Source organism: Numida meleagris, chromosome 4 (assembly GCF_002078875.1).
Source record: "Numida meleagris isolate 19003 breed g44 Domestic line chromosome 4, NumMel1.0, whole genome shotgun sequence".
In the NCBI taxonomy this organism is placed as follows: domain Eukaryota; kingdom Metazoa; phylum Chordata; class Aves; order Galliformes; family Numididae; genus Numida; species Numida meleagris.
Genome location: NC_034412.1, coordinates 19,042,890 through 19,070,137, shown reverse-complemented (window position 1 = coordinate 19,070,137; position 27,248 = coordinate 19,042,890). Strand labels below are relative to the sequence as shown.

Genomic DNA, 27,248 nt, shown 5'->3' with positions numbered 1-27,248 from the left:
GATCCCCCCAGTAAGGTGGATTTCCAGTTTTGGCAATTTATATATTATGTCCAGAAATTGTATGTATATAAACATAACTTTTATATATGTAAAGCTGTTCATTTAGCATATCTATATAAATATATACATGTATATACACAGAGTAAAAATACATATATATGTATATATACACTGTGTGTATATCTGTACACACACACAGTGAAAACCTTCCACTTTCCATGACATACACAGCTATAGGGATTTCATAATATGAAATTTAATATACATATGTAGAGTTTTACAGTAGTAGACTTTATCAGTTATTTAGTCCATTTCTAGTGAACAGCAAGAATGTCAGTTATCAGACTGAAATAAAACACAGACATAGGACTGAAAATCAAGGCATTCAGGATGTGAAATCTGTGGAGTCTTCCAATCCAGAATCAAAGCACTTGGTGAATAGCTAGCTGGCCTGGGCAGTTTGCCCACTGTAAACATCTGGATGGTAACCAAGTGGCCTGCCTGCCTGGTTTCCATCATAAACGTTAATAGATTCAACATATTCCAGTAGGAAATTTGCCCTTTGACTTTTCTATATGTAGGAATCAAATGGAAGGATTTGGTAGATGCTCTATTACTCATTCTCTGCATAGTATCATCACAACACTGAATACCTACAGGTTTTTTTGTGTGTGTTCATAGATTCTTTCCAAGCACCTAACTCAGCAATTACTGAGTCTGGTAAAGTTGAAATAGAAATTGAAAACAGGTTATTAAAAAAGAACAGGAGGGTAAGAATATTCTTATTCTTCTGCTTTCATAACAGTTTTTCCTGTGATAGTTCTTTGAAAAAGTACACCTAAGACAAAAAGTAAAAAAAAAAAAAAGCCAAACAAAACCCCACCCTCCTAAATAACAAAACTGTAAACTTATGTTCATACAAAGCTTCTTTATCTCCATGATGCATCAAATAAAAAACTAAGCTGCCCTTTAGAGAAATTCACAAGTAATGGATAAAGGTAGTAACAAAATAATTGTTTTATGTGCTATCATTCAAATAGCCATAAAGCTTCTGAATTAAGAGCTAATTAATATGAATGAGGGCTGCACTGTTGCTATAGGGATAGAAATGGCATAAATCTATTAAAAAAAAATAAAAACAGCATCACTTGCACCTCTTGATGCCATTCTACCAGTCTGTCTAGATCAGCTACAGAAAAACAAGACTGTGGAATTAATTTATATAGTGAAATTTATCTTTGGAACTAGGGTCACATTTAATTCATAGTGTAGTGAGAGGATTGTTAAGAGGTTTCAGTGGGATTCCCAAGCAGTTGTGACTGATTTAGGCGTACAGGTCCTTCTGGCTTTCAAATGCAAGTCAGGCCCTAAGTCACCTAGACCTCTTTTTTTTGTATGGACCTCCAATCACGCATCCCACACAAGAAAAGATGAAAAGGAAAAAAAATGCACAAGAAATCCATTGGAATCTCCTACCTGATCTTTTTTTTTTTAATCTACATATTTCTGTTGTGTTTCTCTGTTTAGTTACAGATTACTATTCTCATTTTCAAATACAAGAAGTAAATTTCCAGACCTGCAGAGTGATAATTGCAGGCATATATATAAGCTAATATCAAGAGAACTGCTGGTTTCAAGCAGTTCTCATACTCCCTCTAAGGGCTCATATTCATAAGCCTTGGTTGGGATGGAAAAGTGGGCCTTGTTATTTTTGTGGAATATATCTTCTGCTTAGTTTACAAAGATTCCACTTATTTAAACTGTTTTTATTCATGATAGATATATGTCGTATTCTGTTGAGTGTGCTGTTTATTTTAAAATAAGGCGAGTATGCTGTTTATTTTAAAATAAGGCAGCTATTAACAGTGAATCAAATGCACTAAAATCGATTAAAATTTTCTTTACATGTAATTTTTTTTCAGAAAATAAATTAGAATTAATTACTGTTCAAAAGTGCTTATGATGCATGATAAAATAGTGTTACAAATAATGATAAAAATAGAAAAGACAACTGAAATACTTCAAAGCTACACCTCACCCCTGTTTACTTCAATCCATTCTCATACTCTTGCCTGACTGCTGTTCACAAAAACTTGCAACTTTAAACAAAAGCAGGAGGAGGCTGGGTCACTTCTTCCCTTCTAATAGCTTTCAGAGGTTAGTAAGGAGGTACAGTATTTTCTCCTTTTGCTCACATAAGCCTGTAATCCCACTTGTGATTCAAAAGCAGGAATCTGCCTGAAATAAAATTGGAAATTTTATTTCAATTTAAAGAGTGGTAGTGAAAACACAAATTAATGTACTTCAGCCAAAGAAGCTCATATGAACACTCAGTCCAGGCAGTGATCAGAAGTAGAGTGTAATTTAGCATGAAACCAATAATTCTTTCATTTCCTTCACTAAGTATTTTTAGTTCTTAAGAACATATCTGCATTTAGATTTCCTGCATATTGTTATTTTCCTTTTGTTCGGTATAAGTACTTGGTACTTAGTCATTTGCAGACATTATCAAGAGCATGGCATTTTCCTTAGCTTTACATAAACACATCATTATAAACAATGATGCTGTGGTATAAGAGATGTGATGGAGAACCTTCCATAGCTCCTCATCAAAGTTGTCACCTGATATTTGCAGAAAAACTCTTTAAGATGATGCAGTTACAGAAAAACAAAGTCCACCAACCAAGAAAATGAAATCTTGACAAGTATCTAGTCAATATGCTTTTTATAAAAGAGACAAAGTAACAAGCTAATCAGTATATTGCAGTTTGCTTGATTTAGTAATACAGGAGACAGGAAGTTTCAGGAAACTCTTAAGAACAAGAAGGAGATGGATGGGATAGAAGCCCAAAATTGAAATGCTTCAAGCTTTATGTTTGAAGAATGAGAGGTTCCAAAGGAAATCCACTCTGCTTCCAAGTGTGTCTCTGTTAAGACTCGAGGGGAAGCCTGATGCTGCCCAAAACAATATTTCATTGTAATTCTTTTCAGACTATCATAATTTATGGGAAGGACTATAAGGCAAGTTCAGGGTCAGTAATCAGAAATATACATGAGTTACTGCCCCAGCTTGTGCCCTTGCTGGCCTTAATTTAACATGGCCCAGTCACATTCTCTCAAGCACTTAACTTTTAACCATCCACCTTAAAAGATACAGCAATTAGTGATTTAAAAAAAGGAGAGAAAGGCTACATTCCTGAAACATCTGGAGGAGAGGAGAGGCCTCCACTCAAGGATATTTTTAGACAGTGGGATGCCTCAAATAAGAAAGAAAAAATGTGGCTTTGATTTATGTAAAAATAAGCTTTTTAACAAAACAAATTTTATGACAAAGTCACTCATATAAGGAATCATAACATTTCTTCTAACATTAAAGTGTGTTCACAAAGCCCCACATTTGAAGAGTAGTTGTAACTTCTGATATGTATTTTCAGTAACTTATGAATCAAAGAAGAGATATATCTAAGAACAGGAAAAAGCTTAGCTAGTTCATTAAATTTCATTCTCTGCACACGTAAAATATACTTTCCACTTGTCTAAACTGGATTTAGAATTTAGGACTTCCGCATTTTTTGTGTGTGTGTGAACCATTTTCTACTTACTATAGCTATATTTTGCAATTTTTTTTATATAGTGTACTTATAATTTTCCATTATTAGTTTCAGTTTGGTTTTCTTCTCATGTTACTTCTATTTCCTCTTTCTTGGTACTCCTCTAAATTCCTTCCTGTTTTTATTATCTTTTTGGTAGGAAAGTGCCCAAACTCTTTGAAACAGTTCAGGTAAGGTAGCATGCAAAGGAAGATACCCATTACTGTTCCATGCTGCTATTCCTGCTGACCACGAATTCCTCAGAAAGTCATTCTTCATCTGCAACTTTCTGCTCCATTTGAAATTTACTTTCTTGTTGTTAATAATGTTGGCATGAGCTTGTAATAATCACCAAGATTGTGGCATTACAAGCTTCAGTATTGCTTAGTTTTGTCTTTCCAGGTGCTCCATTAGTTGACATCACTTAAAACTAAACAATGAATGATTCTACCTGATTTATTTTCTGGATAATAAACTAACCAGACTTGGAAATCTATTTTGAGATAGTGATATAGTTCTCCTGAGTTTATAAACAAAACAAGAATCTGCATAATGTAGCCTTGGGTACGTTCATTAATAAAGAAAATTTTGTCTGTATTGATGCAGAAATTCAGAAAGAATGGCTGAAGTTAATTGGCTTTGTTCTTTGTGTCAGCTACCATCCAGAAGAGAAATTCTAAAAGCATTGTTTCCAGATTTTTTCCATTGGCTTTAAAATGAGAATATTACATATTTAATTCTACTTCTCAAATAACAGAATTACTTGGTCTGGACAACATTAAAGTGACTTCATTTACAGCCTTCATTTTCAGCAGATAAAAGTCACAGCGTTTTTATAACAATTTCTTGTTTGAATAATCTGAATATTTTCTAGGCTTCGTCCACATAAAGCTTATCTCTAAAAGTGGAAAAATTTGTTCTTGTGTATACTATGCTGAATCTCAATAACAGTTTTTCAGAACACTAGCAATGTGGGGTTTTATTGCAACTGTCTTTTGGGGTTGCAAATTGTTAACATCTGCCTTTTTTAAATAGTCTGCTCTCTAGATATTCTGTTAATGACTGTAATTTTCTAGTCGGCTGCTATCTGTCAAGGTAGTTTAAAGGTCACTTTTTTGCTATGTAATAGAGAACCTTGTGTAGAAAGTGGACATAAGTTCTTTATAGTAAACAGAGCTTATGCTTGGATTTGCTTTGTGTGTGAAAACAGGGAGTTTAGCAGCCCTAGGCCACACTGATCTTTCAATTTTTATTCTACTTTGTTACTTGATCTTCGATCATACTCTTTTCTAAACACATTTTTTTCTAGCAACAGCTTGCTACCTTTTTTTTTTTTAATCCCTGCTTCATTCATGGAACATTTCTTACTCATCTGTAGAGCTAGTAGCATGGGTAAAACCTAGATACTATACATTTCTCACTCAACTCTCCCTTAGTGAGCTTGTTTTCTTGAGATTTTAATTCAGTTAAAAATGTCAGTGGATGCATGAAATCTTTTCATTATTACTTACAAATGTTATGCCATAAAGAACATTAAAGAGCTTGCCTATTTATAGCTTTGTTTATATGTGTTGAATTAAGCTTTTCAGTAGTGACTAAATACATGCTTGACCATTTGCCTTGGAAATATCATTCCTCCTACCCTAGGTATCCATTAGTATGACTTAAATCAGAAAGATTGTCTTCCTCCAATGGCTAAAATCACATAAAGATAATGAGAAAATATTTAACCTCTTTTAGTGTAAAGGCAGCCATACATGAGGGAACTGATTCACATATGAGACATATTTGGCTCTTGGAATCATGATGCTATTTTTATTTGGGAAATAAAAAAACAATTCACCAAATCACAGACTTGCTGAGTTTGGAAGGGACCTCTGCAAGTCATCTGATCCACTTTGCCCTGATCAAGCAGGGTCAACTAGACAAAGTTGTTCAGCACCTTTTACAGTCAAGTCTTGCATATCTCCAATGATAGAGACTACATGACCTCTTGACAACCTTCCCCAGTGTTCAATCTCTCTGACAGCAAAAAAGATTTTTTTAAAATGTTTAAGTAGAATTTCCTGTACTTCATTCACAAAATCAGTTACAGTTACACATTAAGGTAAACCATAGTCATTAATAAACCAAGCTGTAAAATACAGAAGTTAAGAGCTGAATGGTGTTTATTCAGCAAAACTTAGTCCTCTTAGCTTTATCAGCCAGAGTTTAAATTAATCAGGCAGTCTTTACTCTTCAGTAGGGCTCATCTGCTCCCACTGTGCAGGGACTGAGCTGTGAGAGCACTGTATCTTACAGATGAAAGACATGAAAAATAAACAAGCACAGTATTTTGTGGGGTATTTTCTTTTGTTTCTTTCCTTGTTTTTAAAGTAAGGTCTCAGCTGGCACTGCCACTTCCCTAAGGGGTTTTATAGCTCTGAGCTCTGGAAGAGCTATGGCCTCCTAACTTGTCTTCACAACTACTTCTTGTCATCTTTGTCAATTCTGCTAATTTAGGTGATTAAGTTTACCAGTTGGTTTGTCCAGGCCCCTTTTAAGAGGCAAAGGAGGTACCTACTCATCTAAAGCTGTCTGTTTACAGAAGGAAGATAAGGATATTAGAAAGTTATGTTGGTTGGATAAATCATGTAAGTAGTTTCTTTTTGCTCCTTGTCTTTGACTCAGGCCCGCACATCCTGGTAGGAGTAGTGCATATACATAAAATTTTGCAAAACTGAAACTTATATTCCATTGTTAGGGTTAGCTACAAGCCTCAGAACATTAGTTTCCCTTCAGTATGCAAGTTTTTCAGTAAACGTGTCTGCAGCAGTGAAAAGCACAGGAAGCTAGCAGAACTTAGTGCAGAGTACCACAAGCCACCAGTCTAACAGATACCTCAGTACCAAGGATCTTCACAAATCTGAATAGTTAAGAGAGAGACCTTTAACCATTGAGAGAATATCTAAGGACTTATGTGTTTAAAAACTCATTCAAAAAGTGCACGTAGAAGTGGATGTAGATATATTCCACAATTCATAAAAATAAAGATTCTTCTGTCATGAAAATTTTTCTATGAATGCAAGAGGTTTGTGCAGATGATTTCTGAAGAAAAGTAAGTTATTAAGGGAGACACACTATGGCAATCTAAGGCAAGATACCACCTGACAGCAGAATTGCCATAAGAGAAACCTGAGCTTATATCTGTTTGGAAACTCACAGTCATGGTAAGGAGCTGACCAGATCTTTCAGTGTAACTGACAAAAACAGTCTGTAGAATTCTTTTCTCAGCTGTTGACTAGAGATGATGAATAGTAATAGATTTTGCATATTGAAACTAATAAATGCAGGCACTGGTGCTCTGGGACTATAATGAATTCCATGAAATTGCTCACTTGTTAGCTGAATGGCATTAATGAATGACCTTCCCAACTCAAATTCAGAAATTCACAGATCAGACAGGTCATCTCTAACTGCCATCACCTATTCATATGTATATTCAACATCACACTTAAAACTGGGGCTGTTGTCTCCAGATTAAGATAAAAATCAATAACAACGACATCATTATTTCCAAGAATACTCTGTCTTGGGAATGATATAAATATTTGCATAATAACAAACATTTGAATATTAATTTCAACAGCAGTTGTGATCTGCAAAACCCACCCAGTGGAAATTTGCACACTGAGTTTTGTGCCGTGTAGTGTTACCAGTAAAAATATCAGCTTTCAAGTGCAGTATTTTCTTAGCTATTTAGAGGAAGACATAACACATTAAAGTTACATTTTGCATACACAACCTCAACTAACCCACAGTAAAAGAGAGCTTTTAATTTAGTCTTCATTTTAGTGAGTCATATAATTTAAAGAATAACAAACATGGCCTGAATTTCACCATATTATTTTGTACCATTGTCTAGTTAGAGGTAAAAAAAAAAAAAAAAAAAGGAAAAAAAAGAAAGTGTCAAAAATAAGGCAATAAAATCACACTGCTCAAAGCTATCATTTTTCTGAGTAGCAAAAAGCAGTGAATATTAACAATTTTGATAAAATCCGAGCAGGTCTAGTAGATAAAGTCCAAAACATGATGGTATTGTTTAAAAAGTCACAGTGCAAAAGCAGATTAAAAGCAGATGTTTATAGGTGAAATAACCTTTCATACCAAGAAGCTATTATGTTACTGAATAAAGCTGAATTTATCATCGCCGTGAACTCTGCAGAAGTTTTTTTGGCATGGGAATTGGCTGTTGTTTATTGATATTTAACGTGAGAATGATGTACACTTTGTAAAGCATTAGCCCAACTTCTTTAGTCTACGTATTAGAACAATAACTGATGGAAACAACTAGAAACAAATATAGTTCAGATTTGAGAGATTTCAGACCTACATAATGGATTAGATTATATGAAGAAAGTAGGGGCCTTCAGCCTCCTGCCTTTAGTCATATGAAACAGCCTCCTAAATCTGAGAACCTTTAAAGTGTGAGCCTCGCTCAACATCTATTACAATAGTATTTGTTGTAAGAGGTATCACAGAATCTGGGTATACGAGATTTACTTTTGAAAACTTGAGCTTAAGTTTTTACTGTCACTTTTTTTTCAATTATTCTATATTAAAAATTACATGTTAAAGCCACAATAAAACATCAACAGATTTAATCCCCAGTTTGAGAACAGATTATCTTCATATCATTATTAAGGGTTCCATGTACTGTGGCTGGTTAATACCTATAGTAAATTAATCTATTGGAGAGTATAACTACAGCTATCAGAATATCTCACACTTCCACAAAATATTTGGATCATATACTTCTCCTTCTATAAAATGGAGTTAGTGATATTTACGTATGTACATAATGCTCTACTAGTGAAAAATGATATATTTAACTCTCAGTTGTACCTTCAACTTAATTGTTATACTACTCAGTTATATTATGATACTTATCATTGACCAGGCAATCTTGTTGGTATGTATTATATAAGTACAGAATGAAAAATCACTTCTCACTTGGCTTCTGCAATCAAAGACGACACTGACTGGGTCCTAGAATTAGTCTTACCTTTCTTCCTTTGTCCACTATCTATGTGTGGGTGTTTTCCAGTGGTCTTTGTCTTTATTATTTTTCTTATCCTCCAATAACCACATTGTACATCCTGTAAGTATAAATATCACAATAGCCTTAGAAGGTGGACCTATATGCAACTAAAAATTTTCTGCTTGCTGTCTGTGCTGTGCAGCTCATATGTACAAAGAAGACATACAGCAAGTCCCTTTAACTTCCAATTATTCTTGAATCACTGAATTACATTTAAGCAGGTTAGACATCACTCATGCACAATCTAAAGATTTATGTGAGACTTAAGTAGAGAAAGACCAGTACAGCTTGTGTAGTACTGAAGTTGAAAAAAAGCTGTATTTTTACTTTTTCCTAAATTCTCAAAATAATTACCCCTACTTTTGACAGAAACTGGGAGAGCTCATTGAATTAAACACATCCAGTATACGTTATGTTTTACTATAAGCAGTCACATCACTTTTAGCCATTTTACATAGAATACAAATGGTCAATATGAAGCCCTTTAACAAAATACTGACTAGTACTAAGAGGTCTTCCTTTATGTTGTCACCCTTAAGCTAGTAACAAAAGAGCTATTTTCCTGTGCTCACAGTTCTGTATTGACACTTAATTCTGTTCTGCCTAAAGCAGATTTTACAATCACAACTGTCATTCACACATTTATTGCTTAGTTTTGAGTTGAATTCCAATTACTTTCTTTCAATGTCAAAGTGACTGTGCTGGAACTACTAAGTATTGACAGCTGGTGACAAAAACAGAAAAAACGTACAGCAGGACAGGATTTGGAAATTCAGGGTTTTTTCTTTGCAGCAATTTGCAGTAACAGTGAAAAGGAACAGAAAAAGAGCAAGCAGGCACTCACACTGTGATACAAATACCTGTGAAAGTTGTTAATTTTTCTGGAGTCTTATTTTCATTAGTGTTTATAGTTGAAAATATTATCTTGTATACAAACTGTATATTCATAGGAAAATACATTCTATTTTCCTTTGGCTAAAGAAGTCAGCCTAACAGAAAATAGGACAATAACTTGGTCCTTAGACTATGGGCACAAGATAGACTTCCTACCCTACCTGAGGATAAAGGCATTCTATTTTTGATAGTGGCAAGAACACAAAAGACAGGTCTCTAGAGTTACTTTTGTGTTGTAAAAAGACCAACAGCCTTTGTAGAGGTGGACAGCTTATATTTGTACTTACTGTCATATTGCTTTAGCTACCTTCTCTTGTTTACAGATAATTATTAAGAATTGCATTCAGTGTCCATTGGACACCAATGTAGAAGACATCACCTGGATTTCTAGTCTGTAATTCAAACAAAGTACAATTTCTCCTGAGCCAGCCAACATTTTATAGTGTCTCATAGTGGCCAGGAAAGAAACATTGCTAATAGCCTTTGTATGATCTGTGCTAACAGTCCTATATCAATATATCTTCCAGATTGATGTTTCTGTGTAGTCTTATCCCAGGAACTTCAACTTTATATACAAACCTGCTCCTGTCACAGGTCATGTTTTTCTATTAAATAATTTTTTCTTATCCAGATCAAAGCACAATCTGGTTAAAACGGGAGGAGTTTTTTGTATTATCCTATACAACAATTTAGGTGTCAAGCACAACCCAAACTATAGTCTTAAGAAAGACTGTCTCCCAAATGGGATGCTTAAAAATAAACACTGTCTTTCCAACAGAACCTGCCAGAACCTTGCTGTTCTAGCAAGCTTAGGAAAACACTGGACATCAGCTGCCTCTTAGAGAAATTCTTCTCTGGTCTGTGGTAAAAAAAAAAAGTTATCTCCCTCAGTTCTATTCATAAGCAAAGGAATCTTCTTATTTATTTATTTTTAATTTCCTAATTATTCTATATTTTCTATCATTCTCTTTCACCCTCAGTTGGGTTGCAGTTTTCCTCGGAGAGCTGAGGTCTTTATGCTCCTTTTGATGTCCTGTTGGCAGCTTCCCTATCCCACCTCTAAGCATTCTTGGTGTTTTCCCCTCACCCCTGCACCTCTTCTTATTACATTCTCTTAACCTGTCTCCTCCCCAGAACTGTTACTAACTGTAATTTCATCCATTTGTTACATGCTTCAGAGAGAAAATTTCCTAATGGAGGCAAGATCACAACACTAAGCCTAGTACTCCGTTGTACTGCAACCTGCAGCTAATCTTCAGCATTACTTCTACTGATTATGGCATGCTCCTGATCCATGCACTGCACCAAATAAAAGTTGGTGAGTTCTCTGTTTGCTTTCAGCCTGATTGTTTCTGTGGAAAGGCAAAAAGGTTTCCAGAAACCAAGGATTAAAAAACATTTCTAGCATTTTTTTTCTAAGTAAAATGAAGTACTTCATCTTTCTAAAAATGTATGAAGAAGCAAAAAACCCAAACATTACCAGCGCTGGTCTAACAGCCAGACACCTTCTGTTCTTGTTGTGTCCAGGATATGCTTTCTAATTTGCTACATGTCCTCTAGAAAATATCTGCATATACGCCATTTAAAGTAAAGGAACAAAAAAAGTATTCTCATGGTTGATTTTCATGTTAGGAAGTCTCTACTGCCAAAGCACTGTAACGTCAACCTGCCTGAATTCCTGTGCCACCAGTAAATGAAGCCTAAAAGTATCTCAGCCACATGTGAACTTACCCACCTATTTAACGACATCACTTTTTTTGTGAAGGAAAGGGCAATTTCTTAAACCCCAGCCACTCTTCAGTCACCCTACCAGTTCTTTATTTTAACTCTTCCATGGTACAGTTCATTTTTATAACTGTTTCTTTGACAAATCAAAACTGTTATTTCCAGTGCAATCCCAAAGCACAGCAAATACGCTAAGTATTGCTATTATTACAGGATGTGAACAAAGCTCGTATATACAAGGTCAACCAATTTTGCCTTTGCAAAATGGTGTGATTTTTTTTCTTTTCATTTTTCATTGCTGAGTACAAAGTAGCCCAAATGTCAAAAAAAAACCAAAACCAGAACAACAAAGAACAGAAGAACAGAGTCTGGTTTAAGCGTTAAAGTCATACTTCAACAGTTTCTTCTGAAATTATGATCTCAAGAAACCACAAAAAAAAAAAAAAAAAGATAAAAATAAAATTGAATTATCACAAACCTTGCAATTATAACCATTAAATAAACATAATTAGTGGAATAAAAATTATCCATCACATAGCCTTTCTTCTGAGTTTTTCACCATGAGCCTTTATTATTTTTTCTATTAATTCAAGTAAATTTTTATTTTAGAGTCCACTTAAATGTTACCTTTTTAACCCTCTTCTGTCATTGTTGCACTAAACTACACATGGATTTGACAATGACCCTACATGAATGTTCAGAGTTTCTTCTCTATGGAAATTATAATTTTTATTTTTTCAGCTCTGGTTTGCAGTGAAAACAAATACACAGTGTACTGCTCAGAGAAGTGGGATGGGTGGAGTTTTTACGGAGATTGTGAAAGAGCACTAAACTAGAAGTGGCAGAGAATTGCTCCTAAGCAGAATGAGAGATACATGAACATTTGAGTCATATACTTCATTCACTGAGCTAATGCAGAGTGAACAGAAATGGGACTGCTTTATCTGGAAAATAAAAGGAACGTTTTTAAAAATATTTTTTAAAAAAAATTATCACATTTTAATTTCAAAAAAGTAAGTAAGATTTAGGTTGAAATAATAAATGTAGCCATAAATATACTGATACTATTCCAGCAGCAAACTGTAAAAGCACAGATTAGCATAAAATGCCAGACAGATAAAAAAGGACTTTAACCCTCAAAGTTTACAGTATATTTCCCCTCTTTTAGGTCAGCCAGTAGATAACTTGTCAGTCAAATCATGCAGAGATTTTTTCTTCCTACAGATATGATCATTTCTAGGAGACTGAAATTGTTCTGAGCCAGTCCTTTTGCTTGCATTCAGTAACAGCAGGCAACGGGCACAGACTGTCCCTGTAAAAGATTTACTTTAGGTCTGGAAAGAGAATAACAATCTGTAGTGTCATAATATGTTTGGCAGTTTCTCATTGTTACAGGCTCTGCTCATTCCTAGGAGAGAAATGAAGTAAGTGCAAAGGAGCATGACTGTATTTTGCAGTACTAAACAAATGATTCAGATATCAAATCACTGTCAAACACTTCTGCTTTTTTTCCTTCCATGAGCATCCCTACGCAGCCTTCAAAGACCATGAAATTCTCAAAAATATCAAACTCTATGTAGACTTGAAATTTATTCTTTGGCTCACTTGAAATTTTACATTTCAAACTCAAGAGAGGCTGAATGTATGTATAGACTTTCTTTGCTGTTTGTTTTTAAACAAAATGTTAGGAAGCAAATATCAGCACTTATTGAAAATTAAGGACTTTGTCTAAAAAGACTGTCAGTAGGAATTTAACAGAAACAGGAATCCCTTCAGATAATTATCACTAAAAGTTTAAGACCACATATTCTGAGTTTTTCAACAACATCTAAGTAAGCAGACGTAACTTTGATTTTCTGCAAATGTTTAGGCAATTAGCACAGCATAGCCCATTGGCGTAAAGCAGTAAACAGGAAAAATACAATTCCTGATTTCTGCTGTAGAATCCATTACTCAAGCAGGCAATTGTGGCTCCATACACCTCTGCCACTCATTATCTACCTTGCTGATTAAGGCTGAGATCATCTGTACAAGAGCTGCCTTTCATCTGATGTGTATATAATATCCAGCACAACAAGGTGACAGTCTAGCAGAGTTAAGAGGATTTCTGATATAAATAAACCTTCAATAACACAGAGAAAATATAGAAGAGGTAGGAATTTCTCCAAATTCTTCATTTACTCAAGAATTAAATATGTAAATAAAAATAAAAAATGACTTCTTGCCATATGAGTGCAGATATATGCACATAGTATTACAGCTCAAAAATTATCCTCTGAGGGCAAACTTCATATATAATAATAATAAAATATCCAATCTTATGACTTACAATCACTTGTAACTATTGTTTTCAAAATAATTTCACCTCCTTATATGACTGTATTCATGACTATATGGTATAATATTTTCCAGTGAAAAATGTATTAATTCATTTCACTCATTACCCAATCACTTGTTAAAATAAATTATTCATGAAGAGAATTAGTATATTTGACCTCTGGAAGATAGAAGACATATAATGACCTCAAAAAATTAGGAACTACAATTACGAATATGAAGAAAATAGAGAATGGTGTGACTGCACTTTGACTACAAAGTCTCGCAAGAATTAAGCTATTCAGAAAAAAAGTCTACATTTAATTTCCTTACTGTGATGATGCCATGAATATTTACAGGACTGTAACATTTTATTCTTTACAGACAATTTCTAATTTCAGTACACCTTTAATCCAAAGAAACACATCAATAATCAGCAATAATTTTTGCTTTACCAGTCAGAGTCCAAACAGAACACCCAGCAGTTCTGGAACCTGCTCTGGGAAAAGCTATTCTGAGTGCATGGGCAGAAACTCACATGAATCATCACTTAAATATGTGATCAATGTCTCTGAGCATAAAATAGCTATGCATCACACTAGAAAGGCAGCACATATTAAATATAATCTTACCACCTTTTCTGGTTGCTATGTTTACCAATTTTAACTCCTCAATTATCTGATTTTTCTCTTTTTGAATGTTATACTTTAAGTACATTCCTTGATTTTCCTGTTGCTTCAATTTCTGCTACTTTGGAAATACTCAAATGTGCAAAGATCCATGTTTGCTCGTTTTATTAAATAAGAACTTGAAAATCTTTTTTTCTGTAGTCAGGTAATGGTTTACATAACATTGCTTTTCATATTTTACTTTTAGATTCCATGAAACTGCTTTACCTGCACACTCCTCAACATATCGAAGCTCAGCTTCCATATTTGGAAGCTTCTGATGCTTTTGACTTATTTCCTGGAGAAGCAATGAACTTGGAGAGCCATGTTCTTGTTCCTAATTATAGAAGAATTTTACTGCAGGATGTGGCAATAATATTTTCCTTGCTGCAGAGGTAGTACGAATTTTATTCAGGATATGGTATGTAGATATAGCATCCTTGTTTAAATTACACATAAATACTTACAAAAGGTCTTCCAAAATATAGGATAAAATGAAAACACATTTTCATCCAAGATCTAACTTGTCTGTAGAATAATAAGTAGGACTTTAACTTTTTATCGTTATATTTTATAAGTTACTTTAGAAATGCTAGAAAAAATATTGCTTTGTAGTACTTTTTTTTTAATAACCAGTCTTGCATTTTACTACTTTTGCTCTCTTAAAGAAACTACAGGAACACACATGAGAAATTATTAACACACAAGTTAAACTAAATTTTTCATTTCTTGCAATGTTACAGCAGTGGCCACCAACAGCAGGAGTTCTGTATACTTGCTGTCAGTCGATCACTCAAAATCTACTGTGGAACAAGAATTACTTGGCTTCCAACAAATAGCTCTACTTCACTTTTACTGTTCATTCTGCAAAAGGATGAGACTAAGGTAAGTGGTGCAGACTGCCAGAAGTTGGATATTTCTACTCAACAAATTTGTATATGATTCTCTTATTTTCACATGCCTACCACTGAGTAAACAAAGACCCTAAAACTGCCCTATCCCAACACTAATCAAAAGGCAAATTCTACAGTGCTCCTTGAATATGATGAAATAGGTAATGGTCTTTTTTGGGACTTACCTCTAACAGCATGTTTACTAAAGAGAAAGCCATATTGCTGGTTTATTCTCCCTTTTGCTGACTGCCTGGAATTGTAACAAAGCTCAGTTTCTTTTGCAAAGCTGCCTGAAATATTACAATGCTAAAGTCATAACCCCTTTGTGGCTTGTGGGGCTGGATGGCAAACGCACGCTTAAAATCTGCCAGTCCAAAGGTGCTGAACCATGAATGCCAATGAAAGCCTCTTGCTTTTTGAATGTCATCAGCATTAGAAGTTAATTTATGGACTCCTTTTCCTGAAGTGCAGACACTTAATCTGAAATCACTGACAGGCTGGCAGTTTTAACATTGAGTTGGGTATCAAAGTTCTTCTAGACAGAGAGGCAGGACAGCGGCTTCCCTGATTGCCTGATCAATATTCCGCTTCAGCTGAGACACCTGCCACTGCTATTGTACCTCCTGAGTACATTCTGCAGCTTCCTGCATAATATTTAAACTGTGTACCTATTTAATGCAAAACCAGATGCAGAAAGATATGAATACAGTTTTATTCACAAATTCTAAAGCATTTTAAACTATTGTATTCCTGAAAAAGGTTGCCTTATTTAAAAAAAAAGTAAAAATAACTCAGATTTTCAGGTGTTCAGGGTTTTTTTGTTTGTTTTTCTTTCAATGTCTTGAAGACAGAAAAACGTACTGAAAGCCCACAGCTGAGTTTCAGAGGCTCAGGAGCTAATCAGGCTCTCGTTTAGCTGAGTGTCTCTTCAGAGTAATTCCATTAAAGCTCCATTGAGGGACTCAACAGACAACAGTTGAATTTCTGGGTTCCTGATTTGACTAGGCATTAATTTTATTATTATTGTTATTATTATTTGGCCTCCAGCTGCCATTTTGTTAGCTGGAGATACACCTTGTGATCAGCTCAAGGTACAATGTCATGTTTACTTCACTAATGACTCTCTATTCTGAGAGCAGAAAATGCAGAATACTACTACTATAATCAAAAGAGAGCTTTTAAATATTTTTTCCTTTTTAGTGGAAAAAATTGAAATAGGAGAGCTGTTTGACACATTTAGAATTTTTGGTTAGGCTAAAGTTCCTTTTCAGGATCAACAAAAAGTAACAAATGTTGGCATATCTTTGTTGTTGTCCTAAAAATGATCCCCCTGTACAGACAAAGTGAACAAAATCACACCAGAGTCATGGAGAGCATCAAACTCCTCCTTTCTACTATGTGAGCTGAAAGAAATGAGACTGGGATTCTTAGAGGATGAGGGCTGAACAGGGAAAACAAACTGGGAGATATTTGAATAAGTAACCTTGAAATAAATTATGTGAGATATTAAGTTAGCATTAGAGTTGTGTACTGTTGTTAAAGCAAATAGGAAATCTATAGTTATGTGATCACTTTCTGCCAACACCAATGGCTCTATCTATGAGCAGCCTTTAGGAAAGCAGGAGACAAACAAAAAGAAGAGTGGAAAAAATGAATGCAAAAGAGAAACATTACAAGCAACTGGCTGATGAGGTTAGGGTGATCATCACAGCCATTAAGAAAAGCATATAAAGATAGCTTTGTCCGGAGTGCTAACCAATTCCAAAATGCATTTTTGTTCGCTCTGCCACGTGTCCAGCTAACACATTTCAAAATGCTTTTTTGCTACAGGTCCTCCACATTTCCAAATGAATCAATATACACTGGGACTCCATTGTCTAGATTATTTAACTGCTGTAATAAGCATGCTTGATTGCTAGGGTCTGTCATTCCAGAGGCCAAATCAAAGACATGATATTAACTTCTTTCAAAGATGCAGGAACCAAGGCAGTAGAAGAATGCAAATAAATCAATTCTGCATGCTTAATCCCATCTCCCTTTCATGCATGCCCGGTAATGGAAAATGATTTTTTTCCACCCTGCCTTATCATTCTGAGGTATGAAAAAGAGATTTTGTCACAGTAATGAAGCACAGGAAAAGGGAGCTTGTTATAAACTGATTACAGTTTAGATTGAAGGGCAGGTTTTCATTAGCTTTGTTAGATTGGGCATAATCATTGGACTAGAGTAATTACCCCACAAGAAACTTCTGAATGAGAAGGTGAGTCCAATGTACACTGCTCAAAAATAAAAAGCAAAGAGCTAAGGTGTAAAAAAGAAAAACAGAAGTTCTTCCAAGCTACATCAATGAAAACAGTTGAACTTCTCATTAAGAAACTCAACAAAGAAAGTATACATTCTATCTGAGGAATCAAGATTTTATTTAAATGTTGTTCTTTCTGCAGTCAACTATCCATCTTTTTTTGTTCCATAACATCCAGGGAGATATATCTATCTTTCCACCTGCAATTACTCAAGCATTAGCGGCAGGGATACAAATCAGGCTGGTCACGACGTGGTTCTGACTTACAGTCAGAAGCACATGTATAGCTGAACCTTCCCTAAGTGCAACTTACTGCACTTACTTGCTTCCGTAGGGATTAACCCATTGTAATCTGCACAAGACCAACGATCTTGCCTCTTTTCTCAGGAAGATGCCAAACAAAATGCCTTCGTTTCACACTGAGAAGAAAAACCTCAAAAAATTCGCTTACTCAAAAATTTTAGAGAACTCTTCTCTAAAGGACAAATTGTTCATGGAAGGAGAAGTAGTTCTCTATAAAATAAATTAAAGGCTGTAATGATGGTATCATTAGTTCTCTTACAATTCAATCTCTTCTTTATACACATAAAGCACCAACCCTCTCAAATCTATTATGTTTTAGTGTCTGATTTATGAAAAAATCCCAGGACATTAATGATGCCACAGGTAACAGTTGTAATATTTCAAGTAGTTTAAGGCACTGTTCTAACAATGGAGTACATTTTGTTTGAACTCCACTGCACTTTATTCTTAATCTTGCAATACTTGCTTTGGGGAGCACTGAGCAATAGAGGCGCAGTTTCAGTCACAGTACTTCATAAATTCCTTTCTTCCATGACCTATCCTCTCTCCTGACTCTGCAGTAGTCGCCCTTTACTCTACCCTTGGTCTCTTTTCTATACATACACCTTCACTACATATCTGCAACAGCCTTCATATTCACATAAACCAAATGTCTTTCTCCACCTCCTTTAGCAAATCTACCCATCTTCTCTCATCATTAATAATCCTCCTCAGCTCCTTTCCAAGTGTGGTCCCATGTATACAGATACACACATGTACACGCATGATCTTCCTCTCGTATTTAGCTTGCAATTTCTTGCAGGCATGGTCCACTGGTAGAAGTCATTCAGTGAATATGTCATCTGAGAGAGGCCCAGTCACACAGGCTCTGAATCTCACTCAGTCACTGCTGCCTTATTCACTTTCCCATCTCACCTTCTGTCTCAGCTTGAGTTTAAGTGGTCTCTAGAGCTTCTCACAGCACAGTTTTGGTTCACTTGCCAGTGGCAGTGCTGCCACTACAGCACCTTTCCCAAGAGAGCCCTGATCTCAGGCTGGGCCTCTGTAGATTAGGATGACACACACAAATAGCACTGGATGTAACAGCAGACTTCTGCCATGAAAATCTCAAACTGCAGAACAGTGAGTGAGGTGAGTGCAGAACAGCTATAAGGAAGCTCTTAATTATGCCTTGTGCTATGAACACCCCTAATATCCTAAATAATCTTTCCCATGTTCTTCCTATCTCTCTCTCTCCCAGTCTTTTAATCCATCTCTATTTTAGCACAAAATACATGGAATCACAATATATTGAGATGCACCAAAGTTATACAGAGCAGAATTCTATCTATGGTGGGACCCCTTTGAGGTGAAACAGCCAATACCATTTTGCAACAGTAGCTGACTCTTTCTCTCTTTACTCCTAAAAGTTACTGCTTATGGAAAGAAAAGAGGTTACATCTAATCCTTTGTTATTTCCCATTGGTTAGGCTGCAATATGAATGCTTTAGAAAAGAAGTCTATACAGGTATTAAATCAGACAACTCTGTGACTTGATGAAAAATTTCTTATTCTTTTTTGCTTATTTTTTAAAGTATGCTTGCCAAAGCAGTTTTTTCTACTTCTGCCCCAAGATCTCCTTCAACTACATGTATTCTTGTGTGACTTGTAAAAACCCAAACAGGTAACATTGTTCAAAAATCTATTTACTTGTTTTTCAAGATGAGTGTGAATTTTCACTGATAACAACACTTTTGTTCAATACTGTGCCCTTTATCTGATTAGTTAAGAGTTTTATAAACTTTAATTAAATCTGAAAGCACTCTTACAAATTAAAGAAGCAATGCTATATTCACTTTGGGTCGCCTAAACTGGAGTGAGTGAAAGAAAGGATCCTGTTCCTTAATTTCTCGCGCAAAATTTTGGGCCATCACTGTACAGCAAAGTAATTTCTATTAACTTTCGCAGTTATTGAGGACTAAATATGACAGACTAGCACCCACTGCAAAGCTCACTCATGTGTTTGTATATTCCCATCTGTTTTCACTTGATTAACATCATAGTATTTGTAAGGTGAAAAAACTGAACTAGTGCTGAAGAGGAAATATATCAGTAACAGACTGAGATCCTGTTTCTCATAAATATTAAAATTTGCATCAAAGTCTTTTGAAAAGACATCTTAAAATAGTTAATACAAATGATCACACACTCTCTCTCTTTCCATTTTTCTTGAACAAAATTGAGAGCAAAAGTGTTAACTATTCTATTGCAAGTTTTTATGACACAATCACTGTACTGATTGCCATGGATATCCTGCTTCTTCCTACTGCTACAAAATCAAGTTTTTAAAGGTTGCTGGAAGAATTTAACCCCAATAGATCCTGCCATCACACTTCACTTTTACATGGTTTGTTACTTCTACTGTGCATGACACTGTGAAAGCAGAGGTCAGGGTCTTATTAAGACAGGTTACCAAAAGCTGGAGGAAAGTGAATTCCTATCCCCATCACCATTAGATGCAGTGACCAGACTTGCCTCTCACTGCTCATTGTTTAAGTCAAACCTTGACCTAGTGACACAAAAAAAGGAACTTCACTGCCTTCTTTATTCTCTACTGATGAAAAAGAAAGCCCTACCCTCTATTTACAGATCATAAATCTAATATCCATCACAAAGACTACTTTGCAAAACATAGACCCTAAAATTTAGATCAAGATTTATCATATTAGGCAGAACTACCCAGAGCCATGAGTGACATGCATGACAAAACAGACTCAGCACCTACTTAGTATTAGAAAGAAAAGGAAAAAGTTCTGAATTTGTGCATTGAGTTGTCTAGATCTGTAGAACTTGGCTCACTTGAGTGTGAGGAATTGACACACAATTCTTTACGAGGCTTTTACTTCATTCCAGTATGATAAATACCATATAATCCAGTCATGTGACCATCTACTACTCCTCATTCATAGCACTTATACCTGCACCAGAGAAGGCAGGTTACATGAGGTTTCACTCTTCTTAAGCAAGAGAAAGTTTAGAAAGAATAGACAAACTGTGGCACTTCAGCAAATGAACAAAGGCAGAAGAGAAGTATCCCTCTTCATATGGAAAAGGAGTGGGTTTGGAGCATGTGTGTAATGTGCAGAATACCACAGTTAGAAGCACATTTTTGGTAATCTACACAACTCATTTCAGACAATGGAAAATATGCAAGGAATACACTCTGGATGTAGAGAAAAGAGCAGACAAAAGATGTCACACTAGAAGCAGGCTGCAAGAAACTTAGCTGAGAGTGAGAAGAACTATTAGTCAGCTGGAGAGACAGATGAGAGGCTTGAATCTTTCTTTCTCCTTTCTTTGCCTAAGATCTTCTCATTCAGAGCCTCATACAATGCTTGCTCTGTAAACTTTGGGAAATCCAAACTGTGCTTCAAGTCTAAGGAATAAGGTATTCATTAGAGGAAGAGAAATGGAAGGAAAACAAGAGTGGTCAGGACAGAGTTGGGGGTCAGAGGAGATTACACATTTTGCCTGTTCTCTCATTTCACTTATAAATCAGCCTTTTTTTTTTTTTTTCAGCTGTGTAATCTATGCTCATGGGTATACAAAGTTTGGATGAAAATTTGACAGAACTGAAGATGGATATCTTCTATTTACAGAATTACCATTCCAATTAAACAACACTTATTGCCATAAGTTTCACATCAGTTCTCTGAGATGAAACAGATTCTTGATTAAGCATGTCCTGATCAAGTGCAGTGCACTGTGCAAGTGTTTTAATGTTATGCACCAGTGATATTTTGAATTGCTCAATTAAACAATTCCTAAATTTAAAATAAAATTAAAAAAAAAAAGGTAAAGGAAGAAAGAAAACGTCCCCACAGTAAACAACAGAAAAGTTATTACAGCATGATGGCACTTCCTTTGGGGAAAAGGGCACTGAAAAGCTTACCAGACTGAGATGTACACCTATGCAAGATTTACATTATACAAAATAATGTCCTGACAGTGGCAGTACTGGCAGATAGTACTAACAAATCAGTGCTTAACATGCTAATCTATTAAACCTATTACTTACAACTTCCAACATTTTTCAAGCATAAAGGGTTTTTTAAAAATCTCTGGACAAGAACATCTCCATCATTTTATAACCATATTATGATTTTATTATTATGTCAGTGTGACATGTCCTCCCCCTCACTTTCATTTGCTTTATTGTAATATTTTCCTCATTTTCTCTCACTGGTTATTTTAATTTATAGTCACAGTCAGAGCACTTGTAAAAATAAAAATATTTTTTGTTCCTTAGTACAGGGCAGAGATTAAGCATATTTGAATCCATCTCCTCTGACAATCATCAGCTGAGGAAAATAAATCATTTTTACCTGGTGCACTGATTGTAGATGGGGTTTCATAAAACAGCAAGGAATATAATGACCTTTCAACCATCCTTCATTGCAGAAGAAATCAACAAGTTCTTTAGACTCCAGCAGAGAACTCATAAATAGCAATGCTTATTTAAGATAATTCAACATGCAATAAAAGAGACATAGAGAAGAATCCTCATTAGACAGAGTAAATAGAAGGGAGTAAACACATGCTGTGTATTTTTTCATTTCTAAATAATTATTTAACATAATCTGTATAAGAATTTGAGCTATACCTTAGTTTTCTATTGCAATATAATATAGATTATTATAGGATTGCAATTATTGGTCTTCTAAAACTGACATTCACAGTTACTTGGGGGTAATCATCCTCTACCCATCCCCAATTTGATTAAAGTTTCTTCAGTCTTTCAGCCATCCCCACCAATTTGGATTCTTCAGTTTGTGGATCATGCACCATTACTTTATCAGTATGGTGCCGTTTTTCACAACTAAACCAAGCAAATTATTTGATATCTCATTAATGATTCTATCAAAATGGATCTTCTTATGTCTCTGTCCTCACCATAAGATAGAATTAATATTAAGAAATGTCTGATTACATTCTTAAACAACTACCCAAATGATCTGTTGATCTGGTCTCTATAGAATTAAAATTCCCCATGCCATTCTCTCCACGGTCCTGCATTTCATGGCCAAAATTTTCCTCCACCTACATTAGACTTTCCCTAGGATAACTACACAGACTTTACTGTAAATATGCTGGTATAAATCACAGATAGCAAGAGAAGGACTCTAAAAGATATTTAGAAAATAAGTTGAGGTTCATTTGCCTTTTTAATAAGAATAAAAATAAGCAAAAACCCCAAAATAACATCTCCACTGTAGCTCTGAATCCCAGTTCGTGAAACAGAGGATGTTTACAATTCCTTTGATAACAAAAGAAAAGAATGCTGAATAAACCTATTATCTTTTCTGCAGGCCTATTGTCACTTTGATGTAAAATAAATACAAAATGAACTGACAATTCTAAGATATGAAGACACCACATTATTGTCACTCTGTGTTCTTACAAATCTGATTCACTCATGCTGTTTAAGCTGCTGAAGGCTTTGAAGTTGGAAAATACTACCACATGAACTTCTACCATTGGTAATTAAGACATAGTGTGGCAAATCAAAGGGGACGTGCTACCTAGTGTCTACAGTTCCTTCCTAAAAAAATGCAAGCTGGGAGTCATGATAATAAATCAATTGGTTCTGCCTTTCAGTAGGAAAAGACCTGTAACTTGTTATATTATAACTCAATCCTATCTTGTATCCAAGATCAATTCCTCTTTCTCTTCATTCTCTATTATCTTTGAAGTTCTTTTCCTTCAGACTAATTTTTCTTCTAGGAATGGAGGGGAACACTGAATTTGAAAAAAAAATGAGAAAAAAAGGAAAAGAATCTCATCATTTGTCTTCTCTGTGGGAAGAACCAGGAGCATTTTCTTTTCTCTCTCTGCTTACTACCGCATATTTCTTCAAGTTGTTGTTTTCCCATAAATTTAATCAGGTTGAGCTTCTCAGGCCATGCTAAGAGCTGAGCTGGCAAAACATAGTATATAAAGGTTTATTAGCACAACTGGATTATTTAATGTGTGTGAGCCTCAGGGAGCCTTATGTTCCGGGTAGAAGACTACCTTCATATTTCATAATGTATTAAAAAATATAAACTATACAACATTTCCATAAAAATAAATTGATATGTGCCCTAATTGGAAAGGTACAGAAAGCTCACTGCTATGTTAATTTGCTTACTACAGTAAACCATCTTATGGCGTATGTATTTTGGCTAAAGCAAAGTCACAGGTTTCACTAAAATATTTCTTTTTCTCATCTCTATTATTTTTTATGGGTTAGCTTTTGCTTTAAAATGGGTAGCAGGATAACTAGCTGTTAAAAATTCATGTATACCTGGGGGGTAACTGAGTAGTTTGTTTGATTCTAAGAAGGAAAAATAGAAAAATTTCTGTACAGTAATAACATAATTTACCATAACATAATTCAGGGCTTTTAACCAGCCTTTTCTGTCTAAGTTTCCACTCCTCCACTAAAGCTTTGGGCTTCTCAGAACTGTGTGCATCTCCAGCTTCTATAGACCTGCGCTAGACTTGTGGGTGGTCAGCACACCAACCCAGGCAGATTCTACAAACTTAATTGCACAGGTGTAGATAGCACTAGTCATTTCCCTCCTCCCTGTCTATTGCTGTTACAGCAGCAAAGCCTGGGAGAACAGATCTAAAAGGAACTAGACAAACTTTGATAAACTGCAGTCACACATGCAAAAGGCAGATCTCATATGCTTACATCCTGCCCATTACTTTGGACTCCTCAAATTTATTACTGCATTACCATATAGCTGTTAGATTTCTGCTGAAAAAAAAACCTTTAAGCTCCTCCTTGTACTGATGGGTGCCATTTGAGTAGCACTGAAAGCAATTTTGCTCATGGCTCTGACACTTACTGCATGATCCTGCAATAATTATTAATTTTACCCAGAAAACCTCCCTATTTAAAGCATAAGATGCTTACGACAGAGAGAGTTTTCTCGTTATACACTTGTACAGTGACTTTTCTAAAAGGACCTGATCTTGTTTGGGATTTACAAGTGTTTTAAAAATAAATACTAAATACCTGTCCCAAAATGCTGTCTATTGTGTCTTGCATCACAAAATATGGCGTATCTTCAAGTACGAACAAGTTCCCTAGTTTTAAGGTTGTAGGGTTTTTTCTTTTAGGTTTTTTTTTTTAACCCACAATAGCTGTATCTAAATGCTTCCAAAATGCCAAATAACACAACTTTCTCTAGACATATGATCTGTGATATGAAGTATATATGGGTACATTCAGTGATATCCAAATATTTCCTTAGTTTTGCATGCCTAATACATAAAATTAGTACAGAATTCTGCCACAGAAATCCTAAGAGACAATAACTCTGTTGTTTTCATTTTAAAATATATTGTTGAACACTAATAGTATTAATAAAAGGAAAAAAAAAAAAGAAAACTACTTCACAGCAATGACAACAACAGCAAAAAAACAGATAATATTTTATATAAGTGAGCATGCACATAAATATATATAAAACAAAACAAAATAAATTCCTTTTTTTTTCTCCCTTAAATCTATTCCATATCTGGAGAGAGCTTGCTAAGATGACAGTGAGACACTGCACTGAAATGAAACACGCAATCAAATACCACCCAGTGCACAGAAAGAGTCATACTGTTCATCCAAACAAGTATGCCTATAATAGTACAGACTCTGCTGGCCCAGAAACAGCTCTTTCTACCAAACAGATTATCCTTGCTGCTAGCAGAGGGGACACGAGCATCTTAAAGATAAGATAATCAGATAAACTTGAAAAAGCATTTTGACCTGACATTTTGAACTGACAAATTAATCCCTTATATTTTTCTGACAGTTTCCCAGCCCAGAATTAAAAACATTTATTTAGCAGTGACTCTTGTTAGAATCAAAACAAGCCTATGATTCATAGTTAATCAGGGAAATTCACAAAGCAAATGGAAGAATGGGTTTAAAATGCAGCAGACAGACAGTGCTGAATAGCACTGATTAAACAGTGCTATTGGCAGGCTGGTCATCTAAGCTTTCTAAGTTGCACTCCATATTCCTTGAAGGCTTAAAGTGTTCTAAAATAAACAATAACAAAATTATTTGCAGGTAAATATCAAAAATAAATGCAATAAGGCCTTGTAACACTCACTCAACTAAAACTATATTTAAAAATACATGAATAGTTGTTTAGTTTAAGAATGCATTGTCTCAGGTAAATTTAATTCCGCACAATACCCAAACCAAAGGGATTATCCTGTTTCTGAAGGTGAGTATATGCATAGACTCATATACAAGTTAACTGAGTGCCTGCCATTGCCCTTCATTCATCCATTCATGATTTGTATGAATCATAAATGAAAAGCCATAGCTATTAAGAGCACAACATATTCTTTGAGTTTATTTTTTCCACAATATTGCCATAAACTAAGGCAAATAATGGGATATACACTTGAACTTGGTTAGTGTAATAGAGTCAAAAAACACTGAAGTTTTCAAAAGCTAAAATGGGACATGAGTTTCCACGAGCAAAAAGTTAAAATTCCCGCTTAGTATTAAAGTAGCCAATTTATATAATCTCATATCTTATTTTAGGTAGTAATAAAATAGTTTTAGTTGTAGCTAATTAGCACACAATTGTATATTTGCAGGTAAGATACTAACAAAGTTCTCCACACAATATTCCTCCAGCACAGAACCTGTCCTCACAAAGAAGTTCCCACCTGCACTGCCCCAAAACCTTCCTGCAATCCTAATCTCTGAAATTAGGAGTACAAATTAGATTGTCTTTCTCAAGATTACTTCTTTATTAGCGTTCACAGCTGTACCCTTCAGTTTTGGATTTAAATCTCTCTTCTTTCTCCTAGGAGGTATATTTTATTTTATTACCCATACAGTCACTAATTAAATAAAATTCATAGCATCATAACCCATGGATTTCCTACATTGTAACAGTACTCCATTTTCCTTTGATTATTCATTAGATTATGTTTAAACATACCTTCTGTCCCAGTTTCTTTGTCTAAACTCCTCTGCTACAAAATTTGTGTCATGGAGGAAAAGAAAAATCAAACATTCAACACTGAATTTAAAGTTTCTCAACATGAGAAGTTTTGGTACAAGAATACACATGCTACATAATTCCACCATCACTATGAAATTCATGTTTAAAGGACTTCCTGCACTGTCACTTAAATTTGGAGAAGAAATAAAATACCACTTAAATTGTTTTATATAAAGACTTCCTCCCCTTCTTCCCCCCATATTCCACAGCAAAACCACATAGGTGGCTTTCAATATTTTGAAATGTTTTCATTTTTTTTAAGAGGCAAGTGTTTCCCAATACAAAGTATTATTAGGGTTGATTTATTTTAAAATGAGAACTTTGATCTCTTGCTTTTTGATTTCCAGTCCTGGCTGAATAAGTCCAAACGTAAAATCATCATGACATAATCCTATGTCATGTTTGAGTGAATTACTCCAGATAC

The 27,248-nt window shown here is 35.0% G+C and overlaps 1 long non-coding RNA gene across 1 annotated transcript in view; it reads right to left on the bottom strand.

Moving 5' to 3' along the window:
* LOC110399035 overlaps nt 2,000–27,248 on the bottom strand; it is a 92,857-nt gene continuing 67,608 nt past the window's right edge. Inside the window, exons 4-5 of the long non-coding RNA XR_002438844.1 lie at nt 8,635–8,728; nt 2,000–2,238 (exon numbers count right to left, since the gene is read on the bottom strand). This is a non-coding gene — a long non-coding RNA (uncharacterized LOC110399035). The remainder of the gene's footprint in view (nt 2,239–8,634; nt 8,729–27,248) is intronic.